The 16,486-nt window shown below is 43.5% G+C and overlaps 1 protein-coding gene and 1 pseudogene across 1 annotated transcript in view; both read left to right on the top strand.

Annotated features, from left to right (window-relative positions):
• The window catches only part of LOC124555311, a 471,119-nt gene that overhangs the window by 56,599 nt on the left and 398,034 nt on the right, over positions 1-16,486 (top strand). The window lies entirely within an intron of this gene.
• Positions 11,202-11,319, top strand: LOC124557531 (annotated as a pseudogene).

A 16,486-nucleotide genomic window follows, 5' to 3' on the forward strand; every position in this document is an offset into this window, starting at 1 on the left:
TGAACTCAACCGATACGTAAAGCTACAACCGAATGAGTCGGTTGTTTTCCAATAACCGACTGAATTCATTATTTTCTTTCGGTTGCTCCCGTCACTAGCACATCTATGGTAGGTTGCTTGTGTACGAACTAAAATGAAGGACTCTTTTCATCATCGGATATGGCGCCCGCAAACAGACATTCCTTTCTTATGGTAACGATACAAGGGAAGTCAGCACGCCGCAGCCAGAGGCACGTGCACAGGCGTTGCCGTAGCGAGTGGGAGTTTGGATAGCATGTCCCAAGCCTCAGTGCTAACTTGCTTGCAAGCTGTACCGTGCTGCTTACGTCGTTTCACTTCGGCGGCTACTTCCTCTCTACTCTACAGAGACTTGCATTCTCTGTCTCTTCCTCTGCAGCTACCTCTAGCGGGCGATGCTCAAGTTTTCTCTGGGTCAGAGAGACTCCTAGTTGCTGATAACACTGGTTGCAGATCTCTCTGGAATCGATAGCCGCAGCGACGGCTCAAAGTTTTGGTCCTATTTTAAATCTGTAAATGGATCAAAGCCATCTGTCCAAACACTCACTGACCACAACGACATGGGAACGAAGGCCTAAATATTAAATTCCTTTTTCCAAAATTGCTTCATTGAGGAATAGCTTACTGTGGTTCGTCCTGTTAGTTGTCGCTCGAACCCCAAAATGATGCATGTTGAAACAAGACATTGCTAGATAGTGAACTTAACAGACGATAAGAGGGCGGACCTGATGGGATACCTATAAGAGTCTACAAAAATTGCACGAAAGAAATGTGCTTAACAGATGAAAGGGGAATGTATGGGGTCCCTGCCCACTCGTCTCTTATAGGGTGCCTAAAGGATGCTGCTTCGGATAGCTACACAACAATTCAAGCAAATCATATAAATGGTTTTTATTACAATAAAGTAGATTGACAATACTCAACTTTGCTTTACAATGTCGTGTCGCAAGCTATTGGCGACATGCAAATAATCAATGTCTTTCGCCGTATAGAATTTACATGCAAGTAATGGATATGGATCACAAGTAATAATTCTTCTAGTGCTCTCTTCTAGTCCTTGTCTACAAGTGTCTGTCTTCTACTGTCCGGCCGAGGCTGGCAGGAGCTGCGCTTGTATTCTCTAGGGCTAGAGGCCGCCCCTGTCGTGGTGTGGTCCTTGTCAGCGAACTATTGGCTGATGTAGTCTCACAGCCTTGTCTGCTCATCTTCGTGCCGGTGCTTGTCGTTACGCTGGAACAGAGTGGACCTGACGGGGTGCCTATAAGAGTCTACAAAAAGTACTCGAAATAACTTTCTCTAGCAGCATTTACTACAGGTCGCAAAGGGAACGGAGGGTTCCAAGCGATTCGAAAAATGCGCAGGTCATTCCAGTTTTCAAGCGAGTCCTCAAACAGGCGCACAAAACTATCCTACCCCTACATCCCTAACGTCGGTCTGTTGTAGAATTTGGAACACGTTTTATGCTCACGTAGTATGACCTAAAAATCTCTTCTGTAGGAATCGCCGGCTGGAGTGGCCGAGCGGTTCTAGGCACTTCAGTCCGGAATCGCGTGACCGCTACGGTCGCAGGTTCGAATCCTGCCTCGGGCATGGATGTGTGTGATGTCCATAGGTTAGTTAGGTTTAAGTAGTTCTAAGTTCTAGGGTACTGATGACCTCAGATGTGGGGCCCACAGTGCTCAGAGCCATTTGAACCATTTTTCTGTAGGAATCAACATGGCTTCGGCAAACATCGATCATGTGAAACCGAGCTCATTCTGTTCGTCCACGAAGATCAGAAGGCAGTGGATATCGGAGCCCAGGCTGATGCCGTGTACGTCGACTTCCAGAACGCTTTTGATACAGTGTCCCACAGTGACCCATTGAAGAAAACAGGGGCTAATGAAATGTCAGACCAGCTGTTCCGTGATTGGATCGAAGAGCTCTTAGCAAATAGAACACAGAATATCATTGTTAACGGAAAGATCGTCAAAAAGTGACTTCGCATGTACCCCAAGGGAGGTCCACTACTATTAACAGTATATACAGGGCTATTACAAATGATTGAAGCGATTTCATAAATTCACTGTAGCTCCATTCATTGACATATGGTCACGACACGCTACAGATACGTAGAAAAACTCATAAAGTTTTGTTCGGCTGAAGCCGCACTTCAGGTTTCTGCCGCCAAAGCGCTCGAGAGCGCAGTGAGACAAAATGGCGACAGGAGCCGAGAAAGCGTATGTCATGCTTGAAATGCACTTACATCAGTCAGTCATAACAGTGCAACGACACTTCAGGACGAAGTTCAACAAAGATCCACCAACTGCTAACTCCATTCGGCGTTGGTATGCGCAGTTTAAAGCTTCTGGATGCCTCTGTAAGGGGAAATCAACGGGTCGGCCTGCAGTGAGCGAAGAAACGGTTGAACGCGTGCGGGCAAGTTTCACGCGTAGCCCGCGGAAGTCGACGAATAAAGCAAGCAGGGAGCTAAACGTACCACAGCCGACGGTTTGGAAAATCTTACGGAAAAGGCTAAAGCAGAAGCCTTACCGTTTACAATTGCTACAAACCCTGACACCCGATAACAAAGTCAAACTCTTTGAATTTTCGGCGCAGTTGCAACAGCTCATGGAAGAGGATGCGTTCAGTGCGAAACTTGTTTTCAGTGATGAAGCAACATTTTTTCTCAATGGTGAAGTGAACAGACACAATGTGCGAATCTGGGCGGTAGAGAATCCTCACGCATTCGTGCAGCAAATTCGCAATTCACCAAAAGTGAACGTGTTTTGTGCAATCTCACGGTTTAAAGTTTACGGCCCCTTTTTCGTCTGCGAAAAAAAACGTTACAGGACACGTGTATCTGGAAATTCTGGAAAATTGGCTCATGCCACAACTGGAGACCGACAGCGCTGATTTCATCTTTCAACAGGATGGTGCTCCACCGCACTTCCATCATGATGTTCGGCATTTCTTAAACAGGAGATTGGAAAACCGATGGATCGGTCGTGGTGGAGATCATGATCAGCAATTCATGTCATGACCTCCATGCTCTCCTGACTTAACCCCATGCGATTTCTTTCTGTGGGGTTATGTGAAAGATTCAGTGTTTAAACCTCCTCTACCAAGAAACGTGCCAGAACTGCGAGCTCGCATCAACGATGCTTTCGAACTCATTGATGGGGACATGCTGCGCCGAGTGTGGGAGGAACTTGACTATCGGCTTGATGTCTGCCGAATCACTAAAGGGGCACATATCGAACATTTGTGAATGCCTAAAACAACTTTTTGAGTTTTTGTATGTGTGTGCAAAGCATTGTGAAAATATCTCAAATAATAAAGTTATTGTAGAGCTGTGAAATCGCTTCAATCATTTGTAATAACCCTGTATAAATGACCTAGTTGATAACGGTGGGAACTCTGTTCGGCTATTTTTGGATGATGCTGTTGTATACAAGGTGAAGAGAAAATCGGGCACTCGGACTTCGCAGGGCGATTCCTCACATACTGGGAATACAAAAAGTCTCTCAAAAAATTTCGTCCTGCGCACATTTCGGGCAGTAAATGGTTCAGATCCCGGTCTGGTACACATTTGCGATCGTCGCCGCTCATTCCGTTTAATGTCCCGCTGCAGCTGACAGCAGTCATCCCTCTTCAGTTCACATATAAGAAGGAGACTCCACAAGATGGTGTGTGGAGGATGCAACCTCTAGCAGTAGTACTAGTAGTTTTATTCATCCGTAGATCACTTTAATAAAGATAAGAGGAGTATCTTTGTATCTGCGGTTGAATAAAACTACTAGTACCACTCCTAGAAGTAGCCTCCGCCACACATCATCTTGTGGAGTCTTCTTCTTTTCCCTATGCCTTTGTCCAGAATCTGCACAGGATTTGGCATAGTTTAATTCAGGGATGGCCGAATGACCTTCCTGTCGCCACCCCGTTACCCTACGGGACAGAATGTGTGTACTCCAACTGTCGGTGTGTAATGTAATTCATGTGAAAGTGTGTGGAAGTGTTCTAAATGTTTACGAATCGTGTAACTGAGTCGGAGTTAGGTGCCAGCTCTCCCTTCACGTAGTCGGACGTGGTGAACCACCTAAAACCCACATCCAGGATGGCTGGCAAAGTGACACTTCTCGTTAACCCGGCGGGCGGATTCGATCCGAGGCTGGCGCGCGTCCCCGCTCGTGCTTGTACACGCACGGCTATCTGGACGAGTAACGTGGCTTGTGGAGTACAGATTTAGATGTAGATCACAGGCGACTCGTGGCTACCATGCTAGAGGACGGTTGCCAATTTCTTACCAATGTGGTCTAACTCTCGAGTGAGGAAGAGTCCCACTTATTTTCTTGTTCCCCTCAGTTGCCTCAAAATATATTTGGCAGTTATGTCTAAATGAACCACGGACCTTGCCGTTGGTAGGGAGGCTTGTGTGCCTCAGCGATACAGATAGCGATCTGTTGAGAGGCCAGATAAACGTGTGGTTCCTGAAGAGGGGCAGCAGCCTTTTCAGTAGTTGCAGGGGCAACGGTCTGGATGAGTGACTGATCTGGTCTTGTAACATCAACCACAACGGCCTTGCTGTGCTAGTACTGCGAACGGATGAAAGCAAGAGGAAACTACAGCCGTAATTTTTCGCGAGGGCATGTAGCTTTACTGTGTGGTTAAGTGATAATGACGTCCTCCTAGGGAAAATATTCCGGAGGTAAAATAGTCCCCCATTCGGATTTCCGGGTGGGGACAACTCAGGAAGACGTCGTTAACAGGAGGAAGAAAAACGGGTGTTCTATGGGTTGGAGCGTGGAATGTCAAATCACTTAATAGGGCAGGCGGGTTAGGAAATTTAAAAAGGGAATGGATATTTTAAAGTTAGATATAGTGGGAATTAGTGAAGTTCGGTGGCAGGAGGAACAGGACTTCTGGCCAGGTGAATGTAGGGCTATAAATACAAAATCAAATATGGGTAATGCAGAAGTAGGTTTAATAATAAGAAAAACAGGAACGCGGATAAACTACTACGAACAGCATAGTGAACGCATTATTGTAGCCAAGATAGACACGAAGCAGACGCCTACCACGGTAGTACAAGTTAATATGTCAACTAGCTCCGCACATGATGAAGAGATTGAAGAATTGTATCATGCTATAAAAGAAATTACTTGGATAGTTAAGACAGACAAAAATTTAATAGTCTTGGGGGCTGGAATTCCGTAGTAGGAAAAGGAAGAGAAGGAAAAGCAGTAGGTGAATATGGACTGGGGGTAAGGAACGAAAGAGAGAAGCCGCCTGGTAGAACTTTGCACAGAGCATAACTTAATCATAGCTAACACTTGCTTTAAGAATCGTGAAAGAAGGTTGTATACGTGGAAGAGGCCTGGACACACTGGAAGGTTCCAGGTAGATTGTATAATGGTAAGACAGAGATACAGAGATTTAGGAAACAGGTTTTAAATTGTAAGACATTTCCAGGGGCAGATGAGAACTCTGACCACAATTTATTGGTTATGAACTGTAGATTGAAACTGAAGAAACTGTAGAAAGGTACGAATTTAAGGAGATGGGTCCTGGACATATTGAAAGAACCAGAGGTTGTAGAGAGTTTCAGAGAGAGCATTAGGGAACGACGAGAACAGGGGGAAGAAATACAGTAGCAAAAGAATGGGTAGCTTTGAGAGATGAAATAGTGAAGGCAGCCGAGAATCAAGTAGATAGAAAGACGAGGGCAAGTAGAAATCCTTGGATAACAGAAGAGATATCGAATTTAACTGATGAAAGTAGAAAATATAAAAATGCAGTAAATGAAGCAGGCGAAAAGAAACTCAAACGCGGGCAAATTATTGATGCTCACATGGTGGGTGCTTCCGCAACCAAGGTTTCCGAAGTGTTTGGTGTTTCAAGAAAGTCGGCAAGGTCAATCTGTCATTGCCCTCTTCTCTTGTTCCCACAAAATTGAATTCAGTTGGTCGACTCAAACTATAAAACCAATGTTCGTGTGGCCGGACATGTAAAACTGTGTGGATGACTATCTTGGCTGATAATTTGATGTCTTGCTACAAATTTTATTATTTTTCTACTTTTCGACAGTTCGTGTGCGTAGCTCTATGTAACATCATTGTCGAAACATAACGATTCCGTGTCTGGCCGACTGAAAAATCGTTCGTTCGCCTAGCACGCCAATTCAGCCACTTCTGGACTTCGCGCCATTGCGTCTTGGAGGGTACCTAATCAACAAGTTAACATACTATGCCCATTTTTATTCATTAATGCAATAAGGAATTATTTTCCGGAGTAATCAAAGATTAAGAGAGAAAGTATCCATTGCGCAAAAGCGTAGCACAAGAATTATATATGGTAGATTTTCGTGCCGCAACGAACGACCATTGCAAGTAACAGTACAGGAGTTAAATCAATAAAGACCAAGGAAACTCCCCCGTGGATCTTACCGCAGACAGTACAACATGGCTTCCGGCCACTGACGCGACTCCAGTCCGCCACCGACCATGGACGAATCTTTGAGAATGCCAGTCACGTGTGCTGGCGATCGTCCGGAAAATCATTAAACAAACGTCGACCGAATATCAGACGGGAAGAGTGCATTAAATTAGTTGTTAGATTTCAGTAGTTAACTAAATATTGAAGTAGAAACTAGTTACAAGATGAATATCTTCTGATATTTCGGAAGTCGTTATAGACTGACAGAGAGAGAGAGAGAGAGAGAGAGAGATGCGAAGAATAAGAAGCGATGGTGGAACATGACGCCATTTTACCTCGCAATTGGCCCTGCACAATCTCTTGCCATAAAAACTATGAACATAGAGTAATCCTGCATTGACAAACACGAAAACATCAGGTCTGCAAGAGTGCAAAGTATTATTAAGAAAACTGAGTACTTACATTTTGTGAATAAAATCGTCTAGATCGCATAATACATCACTTTGTTTCTAACTTAGTTACGGCTACTCCCGTCATCAGGTAAAAACGTAGAATTTGTAAAACAATGTTCAATGTTGGTCAATAAAATCTCTCACTAAGCGGGGCATCAACTCTCAACTTGTACTCACGATTTCAGTTTTTCGAAATAACAATCTGGCTTCCCCGTCACTCATTAGATATAGTATAATCCTGAGGATTCTTGCAGTAATGTAGAAGTTCGTTCTTGATTCGTTTGAAGTACATAAAACATACTCACCTGACATTTTTTGAATCTCCTACCACGCCGTACATTAGCTCCGGCACGGAGATATGTCTCTGAATTAACAGAGCGCTACGTTAATTCAGTCTGAAACACGCCACAGTTCTTTCGGACAGGTACAAGATGCATCGCGGCAGGTGATGAGTCGTACGGAGGTGAGGATGCAGATGCTTTAACATTCAGGCATGCCGCTATTGACGGAACAGCTGCTGTCATCCTGCAGATTAGGGGTCCTCGTCCTACAGGATATTTTCAGTCCGTCTTTGGTGCTGGAACATTGGTCTAACTTCGTATATATGTCGCAATACTGCGTTTGAGAACATTTCTAACCTTTTTTCTTCGTTCATTATAAACAAAGAAAGTAACAGTATTTTCAAAAGTAATTTTCACACTAAAATTGCAAATAATATTAATTGATTTTACATATTTTAAGAAACTTGTGTCTACGTTGTTTCGGGCTCAGGTAGCCTGAGTTTAGGAGACTTTTCGCAATAAGCAGATCTGTAATCTCCTTCCCTCTGTTTTGCTGGTTCATAACTGAAACAGTTTTCTTTGCGGCGAGCGGGGGTGGGTAAGGTATGCTTAACAGAGAAAACATGTTCTGTACTAAATACGACAGTATTTCCTAAAAGTAAAACGTATCTTCTTACGAATATTACAGTTCTGCGGTTTAATGTGAAAGGATAACAGTTCATACTAGATACTTGGTTCATCGAGTTCGTAAGTAACGTACTTCCTGTCAATGGCTACACTCAACCTTACTCATATTCATACTAAAGTTTGTCTTTGCAGTATTGCTTTTCCAAATTAAACCATCGTGTTGTAGCAGTTCGCAGCAGGCTTAATAATTATTTATATATTAATAGAGCCCTCCAACGGATGTTACTGACTAAGAATGAGATGGTGATCTGATAACTGATTACGTGTATAATTAACACACACCTTCCAAGGATTGCCGGCCGCGGCGGTCTCGCGGTTCTAGGCGCGCAGTCCGGAACCGCGCGACTGCTACGGGCGCAGGTTCGAATCCTGCCTCGGGCATGGATGTGTGTGATGTCCTTAGGTTAGTTAGGTTTAATTAGTTCTAAGTTCTAGGGGACTGATGACCACAGCTGTTAAGTCCCATAGTGCTCAGAGCCTTCCAAGGATAAACCGATTAATCGGCCACTGCTGCCCTACCATTGGACATAAAAGTTTCTAACTCATATTTTATCCACATCTACAAACTGCCCATATGTGTGTGGTGTGATTAAACTGCATACGATCGTTTTTACGCGAAACCTGAATAATGACTGTCTTCGTGTGGCATAAAGGCGCGTGAACTGTCGCGTTCGAGGATTGTTAAATGAAACAGTAAGACAATATCTCCGAGTGGAAAAAGCGCTAATGTTCCATTGGGCCACCTATGGGTATACGGTGGGAATGGCTGCGTCGTAACACTAAGGGTAGTAGTAGACCTCACAGACCCGGGTTCGAATTCCAATTGACGCAAGTTTATGTCACTCTCTATGTAGATAATAACTGTTGATTCTAATAATTTCACATCAATACTTTGATTACCGAATCACCATTAGTACCCAATGCAATACAAAAATTAAACGGACGAATCGGTTAGCAACCAGGAACACCACACGGCCCGCTCTTCTTTTCCTCATTTCGCTGTACTTTTCATCTTCACATCTATCGGCCGCCCAGATAGCTGGTTGCCAGGCGCAACGAAACAACACGGCCATCTGTCCCAACGGCCTCACGTGGAGCAAGACTGCCCACTCCCACAAACAAGCATGCGACGGACCGGCAAAACATCGGCGCCGCGTTACAAAGGCAGTCTGAAGAAATGATACTTAATTCAGCCTCGGCATGTGTTGTATCAGTTATCAATAACTGATACGTATCTTTGCTCAGAATGCTACTTCCCGATAGGTACTAACGTTTCTCAGTATTTCTGCACGAATGAGGCATGTGGCCGAAGTGAGTTTTATACAACTGATTAGGATTACAGAATTTCTCACGGTCTCTGATGTTTCTAATTTATTACGTCTATGTTCGACGGCCATGGAGCTACGCAGTTTTGTGCAAAGTCATTCAGCAAGCTCCCATATCACACAAAACAAGATGTTGGGAAATCCTTACAATTGAATGAAAATTAAAAATATACCTCATTATTCACTCCTTCTATAAGTTATCTGGTTATCTACATTCAATGACTGAAAATTTCTATTCACTACATGGCAAGTAGCTGTGGTTATTGCAAAATTGCGACACAAGTAGTGTAAACAGGACTGTTGTTACAGATGTAGGTAATTAGTTGCGTTGAAGTAATCGAGTAAATTTTAAGCTATGAGTAAAACAGGAACAGCGGGTATTTAATGTAACAGAGGGAGCAGAAGCTTGTTTTCCAAAGTAACTGCTTTCCTTCTAATTTACTACGTCAAATTTAGCTGGTGTGAGAACAAATAGTGTTAGTCATTATAGAGACAGCTTTATGTTAAGACATTGTACGTATTAAGCTCGTAAGAGTAGCTTCTCTGTTGTTACTGTATGCCTTGACTTGTTCCACGTTCCTGAAGGTCCTCCTTCTTATTGAGACCTACAGAACATGATGAATGAGACATTATTTCGTTGCTCTGGTATTTATTAGATCGTCATCATCATCATCAGTGATTTGACATTCATTGCTGGACAAAGCTCTCCTCTTAACTTTTGTGTGCATTACGGTCTTTTATAACGCTGTCGTCGTTATCTTTTCTTTCCTACTGGAATCCAGCAAAGATCTTTCTCTGTCCATCTACCATCCATTCACATGGTCAAATGTCCCGCCTACATCTATCTTGCCGTCATTAGTTGTATATATAACTGTTCCTTGATCGATTGGTCTGTTATCCCGTCGCTCCTAACAACTGTTCATCATACATCTCTTCATTTCTCAGTGAGTGAGCAGCTCTCGGTATTCCACGTTAAAATTCATTGTCTCATTCCTGTAAGTTAAAACTGATAATTCGCATTGAATGTAAGCTTTCCTCTATAGACACACCGGAACCTTATGTTTGAAAACCATGTATATTTTACTAAACGTACTTAAAAACTTTATAGTCTTTTTTGGCTTCTTTTGCTGTGCGTGAAACAGATAACATCAAAAAGATAGTTCGACATAGGCGGTACCAATCATCTTACTGATCCATTATTTCGTGGTTTTAATTTTAAAAAAACTTACAAAAAGACGCTCAATTGTCTGAATGTCAAAAAAAAATGTACTGTCTCCTTCGATATACTGAAAAACAAAAACAGAGTTTTTATTATTTATGAAAATTTTAATAAGAAGCTGAGCTTTTTTTTGGATTTTGGGCGATGTTCGATCTCAATGAGTGGTAATGGTCTGAGAAAGCTTCAGAACCGTTGCGATAGATGGTAGTACCTCAATGTGTAGCCGTATGCTGCAGTCGACTGATCATCTCTCGCGTAATTCAAGAAGATAATTTACATCTAACAAACGGTTAAGTTTTAATCTATATCATGTTCGTTACACTTCCCGGATTCGCAGCCTTCTCCAACTTGGAGGCCAAGAGCCGCGACTGCTTGTGCCACTTCATCATTGCTCCACTCTATGATAAAATGGCAAATAAATGTTTCAGTTTCAGTTTGCACAATGATTCATCTTCGGTCATGCATTGTAGAAAAAAAATCCCATTATTCACCCACTATATCTGCTTTCGGTATGAGACGGAAGCACGCAAACAAGCCGGCAGGAAATTCCACTTTGGCAGCTGCACTGCTGCGCTGCACGCCAACTCAACTGCTGGCCGTCACAGTGTCTCATATTGGACGCAGCATTAACTTTTTTTTTTTTTGCTGCATGGTTACAAATAGAGCTATACACAAGACTAAGTTTCGGTATTGAAGAAATACGCGCAAAACAAAGATAATACTATGAAAAGACATGGCTTCTTATCCACTACAACTGTTATTTAGAATATCTTTATTTAATTTTGTGGCCGGTTATCATCTTCAGGCCAACGGCCCTGCCGCCGTGGTAGCACCGGTTCCCGTCAGAGCACCAAAGTTAAGCGCTGTCGGGCTGGGCTAGCACTTGGATGGGTGACCATCCGGTCTGCCGAGCACTGTTGGCAAGCGGGGTACACTCAGCCCTTGTGAGGCAAACTCAGGAGCTACTTGATCGAGAAGTAGCGGCTCCGGTCTCGGAAACTGTCATACGACCGGGAGAGCGGTGTGCTGAACACATGCCCCTCCATATCCGCATCCAGTAACGTCTGTGTATGAGGATGACACGGCGGTAGGTTGGTGCCGTTGGGCCTTCATGGCCTGTTCGGACGGAGATTTTTTAGTTTTTTTTGTCATCCTCAGACGGCTCCCTCATTACAGCAGATGACATGCTCTAAGGTGTGGTGCAATCATATGCGCCATTTCAGTTACATTCAGATCAGATTGCACACATAGTTAGATACAAGTAGATATCATTATACCACATGGTAGTTGTGAGCTGGAACTGTAATATGTCATCTGTATGGCTTCTGCTCGAAAGATAAGGTATATCGCGATGGTATTGTCAACGAAGACCATAAGACTGTGTTGGACGGTGTCCTATATTCTTGCAGTCAGAATTATTTGTCTTCATGTCGGCTACGAAATACACATCAGTCATATTATGCCAAACCGTCCAATTTGTAGTGCATGTAAGATATGCATGTGTTCTATATACATTATTTATGTCAGCCGGCCGAAGTGGCCGCGCGGTTCTGGCGCTGCAGTCCGGAACCGCGAGACCGCTACGGTCGCAGGTTCGAATCCTGCCTCGGGCATGGATGTGTGTGATGTCCTTAGGTTAGTTAGGTTTAACTAGTTCTAAGTTCTAGGCGACTGATGACCTCAGAAGTTAAGTCGCATAGTGCTCAGAGCCAGCCATTATTTATGTCAAGGCTGGAAACACTTGGAGGTAAAACCGACAGAGGATTGTTAGGCATACCAACAGATAAGAAAGTGTAGAAGTCGAATGGTTTCAGTCTGTTAGTCATTTTTGAGAGTTCTGATATGTAATTATCTGTTTCATATGTGCCGTATATATCGCCAGCGATGAAATGTTACATCCGAGTACGTTGATAACAATTATCTGGCTATTTTCGTACGAATATAACATCGAAACATTCTGTACACGGCGTTTCGCACTTACTATTACAAACTTCTGGAGATAGTAGAGGGGAGTTAGCAACTATATTTTAAGTAAGGAACCCATGTCAGCAATGTTCCGGTTGGATTTAAAATAAATTTGAAAATCGGATGACTTTCAAGTCTCTCGCTTCACGGTACGCACAATGAGGTTTGATCTGTGCGCTCTACAGGAACTGATCCATGTGGCGAACGTACTGTTCGTTGTATAAGGTGTATTTGCGACACACGTTCCAAAAACCATGGTGCGCCTCCGTGGAGCACCCGTCAGTCCCCCTAGTTGCAAACGTAACAGTTCCTCGCAGCGATTGTGGTCTGACGAAAAAGGTACGTGGCGGACTGAGGCGATACCGAAAACGTTCTCGATACATGCATTGTGCAGCTCTACTACTACGTACCGTACCGTGAAGCGCGAGATTTGAAAGTTATCCCATCTTCAAACTTTTTTCTTTTTTATATCCAAATGGTACATTTTGGAGCCTGGTTTGTATGTCAAAACTTTATCTACTACGTCCTCTTTGCAACCCGTAGAAGCCTGTCCTAGGAATTGTGGAACATCCTACAAATATTTTGTGACGGATTTCAATCTGCTTCTTCAATATTCAGTCTGAAAATTTGACCTGGTGGATACATATCTCTAATTCGTTTCGTATATCCATACATTGCAGTATATTCACATATTTTTCTGTAGAACCGTGTAATTATGTTTAATGACCATAATCGATTGTCTCTTTCGCTTGGATGCGTACAAATGTGTTCACATATCCATGCGTATTGTATATTTCCACACATTCCTTACACCTAGATTTTAACTTCTATTTCGTCTGCCCAGTATAATTACAGTTGCAATTATAATATATAATTTTATGTATTCGGTATCAGATAAATTTTAACATGTTATCAATTTCATCTCCCTCTGTTTATTCCGAACAACCAAAACATTATGACCCCAGCCCAGCGCGACGTTGGATACCGCCTGTTGATGTTGCGGGCACGTGACACAGTAACAAAAGTATATAAGCGGAGCAGAGACGGGCGGGGGATCACCCTAGCGAAGATATGGGCTGCAAATGGTGAAATCCATTGAGATAAGTGACTTCCACAAAGGGCAGATTATTATTACACAGAGCCTGTGAACAAGTATCTCGAAAACGGCGAAGCTGGTCGAATGTTCACGTGCTACTGTCGTGCACATTTACGGAAAGAGGTAGAAGGACAGTGAAACTACCACTAGGCGCTAAATGGTTGGACGTCCACGAATCTACAGAACGGGGGGTTCGGAGACATGTCTTCTCTGCAAAGTAGGACAGATGGTGATCTGTGGCATCTCTGCCGAAAGAGCACAATGCTGGTGCACGCACAAGTGTTTCGGAGCACACCGTCATCGGGCATTGTTGAGCATGGAGCTCCGCAGCAGACCGCCCTTACGCGTTCACATGTTGACACAACGACATCGTCAGTTACGATTGCAGTGGGTTCGGGATCATCGGGATTCGACTGTCGATCAATGGAAACGTGTCGGCTCTTCGGGTGATCACCTTTTTGCTACACTATATCGATGGTCGTCTCCACAAACGCCGTCATCGAGGTGAACGGCGGCTCGAAACGTGCAACGCGATACGGATGCAGGCTGGTGGGGGCAGTGTTATGCTATTCTCCTATGCTTGCATGGGACCTTTGGTAGTAATCGAAGACACACTGACAGCTGTGAACCACCTGCATCACTTCATGCTTCATGTCTTCCTCGACGGCGATGTCATCTTTCAGCTGTATAATTTCCCATGTATCAGAGCCAGAACCGTGCTACACTGGTTTGAGGAGAATTATAGTGAGCTCACGTTGATGTCTCGGCGACAAAATTTACCTGATGCAAATCCTATGGAACACATCTGGGTCGCTATCGGGTGCCATCACCGCGTACGCAAATCATCGGCCTGTTATTTACGCGAATTACATGACCTGCGCGTAGACATCTAATGCCACGTGCCTCCAAAAACTTGTCAACAAGTCGTCGGACCCCTGAAACGGAGAATCAGTGATGAATTTCGTTCCAAAGACGGACAAGCAAGTTATTAAGCAGGTGGTCATAATGTTTTGGCTCATCAGTGTATATGCATAATGACACTCTAGTCAATTTAACAGCCAGAATTTGCAACAGTTAACATCGAACGCAGGTATGTCATGTGTTCGCTAGACTTTAGAAAGAAAAAGAAAATACGATTCTGCGTACTGTTTGTACGCGTTTGCTTTATCTGGCGTGACTGAGGTATCCAAACTATTCTTATATCTTAAAAGACGTGCCTAGAGTTCACGTTTACAGTTACCACGACAGTATACATATTAAATGTAAAAAAGTAAATAGCTTATGATATTGTTGGCTGGGATATTCCATGGGTCCTTCAAACGTCTCATAGGTATGTGATCAATAGATTGGAAGTGCGTTGGCTTCCAGAGTGTGTTACCAAGTTTTTGGATATGGCGCCCAGTCACATTATATGTAAATTATCTTTGATTTTACCATTGGCTCACGAATGGGTAGGTGCCCACTTAATTCATAAGGTTTTTACAGAAAGGATTATGAACATTGTACTCCTTCTGTAGTAGGCTACGTGCCATTGCGCGCTCTCCTTCAGATTGCAAGGAGTTGTCACTGACACGCAGATTACTAAGCACTCGTTCAAAACGATTCACTGACATTCAGAAATCTACGTATCTGTCAGGAAGTTCAGGTGCACCAGACCAATAGTCTTTACGAACGCTGTATTTTTATTCCTATTAACCTACATATTGCCAGGAAAGTTCGTATCCGGCCTCTGTGACCGAGCGGTTCTAGGCGCTTCAGTCCGGAACCGCGCTGCTGCTACGGCCACAGGTTCGAATCCTGCCTCGGGCATGGATGTGTGTGATATCCTTAGGTTCTTTAGGTTCAAGTAGCTCTAAGTCTAGGGGATTGATCACCTCAGATGTTAAGTCCCATAGTGCTTAGAGCCATTTAAACCAATTTTGAAAGTTCGTATTTCTTCATTAGCTGTTGTACCATTAGGCTTTTCCGTTTGATTATCACAAGTTGGTTTGACAGACAATCAGATCTATTAATTTATTATAATGCATCGTATGGAATACGTCAGTCGGCCTTGGGTTATCCAATTTTTTTTATGAGAACGTGGCCCCATTTCCCCACTGAACTGCTCAGCCGAAACTGCGTTGCACTACTGTTCCCGTGTAGGATTATGTTTTTACAGACTCTTTACACTGATTCTGGACAATAAATCCTAATGTTCCTTCCTTCTTTTGACGCTTATAGTTTCATTTCCTGTTCCTTACAACTACTTTCATCTAGAGAACCACACGAAGCTTGACAAGTTTTGACTCCGTAATTAGAATCACTCTCTGTGTCATCTGTACACTCGAGATCAGATGGTAGCTCGATCAGTCATTTTTCAATGTCACTGTCTTTTGATATCGAAATACTTCGAAGAAAAGATTAGAGCACAAAACATGGTACCAACTTCAAACAATGTGTGGTCGTTGGCTTTTAGGTTACGAAACATTAGGCAAAAATGGTTCAAATGGCTCTGAGCACTATGGGACTTAACATCTATGGTCCTCAGTCCCCTAGAACTTAGAACTACTTAAACCTAACTAACCTAAGGACAGCACACAACACCCAGTCATCACGAGGCAGAGAAAGTCCCTGACCCCGCCGGGAATCGAACCCGGGAACCCGTGCGTGGGAAGCGAGAACGCTACCGCACGACCACGAGCTGCGGACAAACATTAGGCAAATTTGTGTAAGTTCATGATGTGAAACAAATTATGCCACCTGAAATAACACGAGCCGGAACACTGAATAGTAGTAACAAGTACACAACAGTTGGTCTATTCCTTAGCCATGCTTCCCAGAAGCCGTGCGAAACAAAACGTCCAGCATAATGTACCACAGCAATATACAGATCGAGATCAAAACCGTGTGAATTGCGCGCACTTGGCGGCTGTTGGAGATATACCTCCTCTTCGTGTCTTAGTGCGAACATAACGTGCCATCACGCAACAGAAGGAAGTAGTAAAACCATGCTGTACAATAGTGACCATGAAAAAAGAAACGAAGAGTTG

This window comes from Schistocerca americana, chromosome X, assembly GCF_021461395.2.
Source record: "Schistocerca americana isolate TAMUIC-IGC-003095 chromosome X, iqSchAmer2.1, whole genome shotgun sequence".
Taxonomy (NCBI): Eukaryota; Metazoa; Arthropoda; class Insecta; order Orthoptera; family Acrididae; genus Schistocerca; species Schistocerca americana.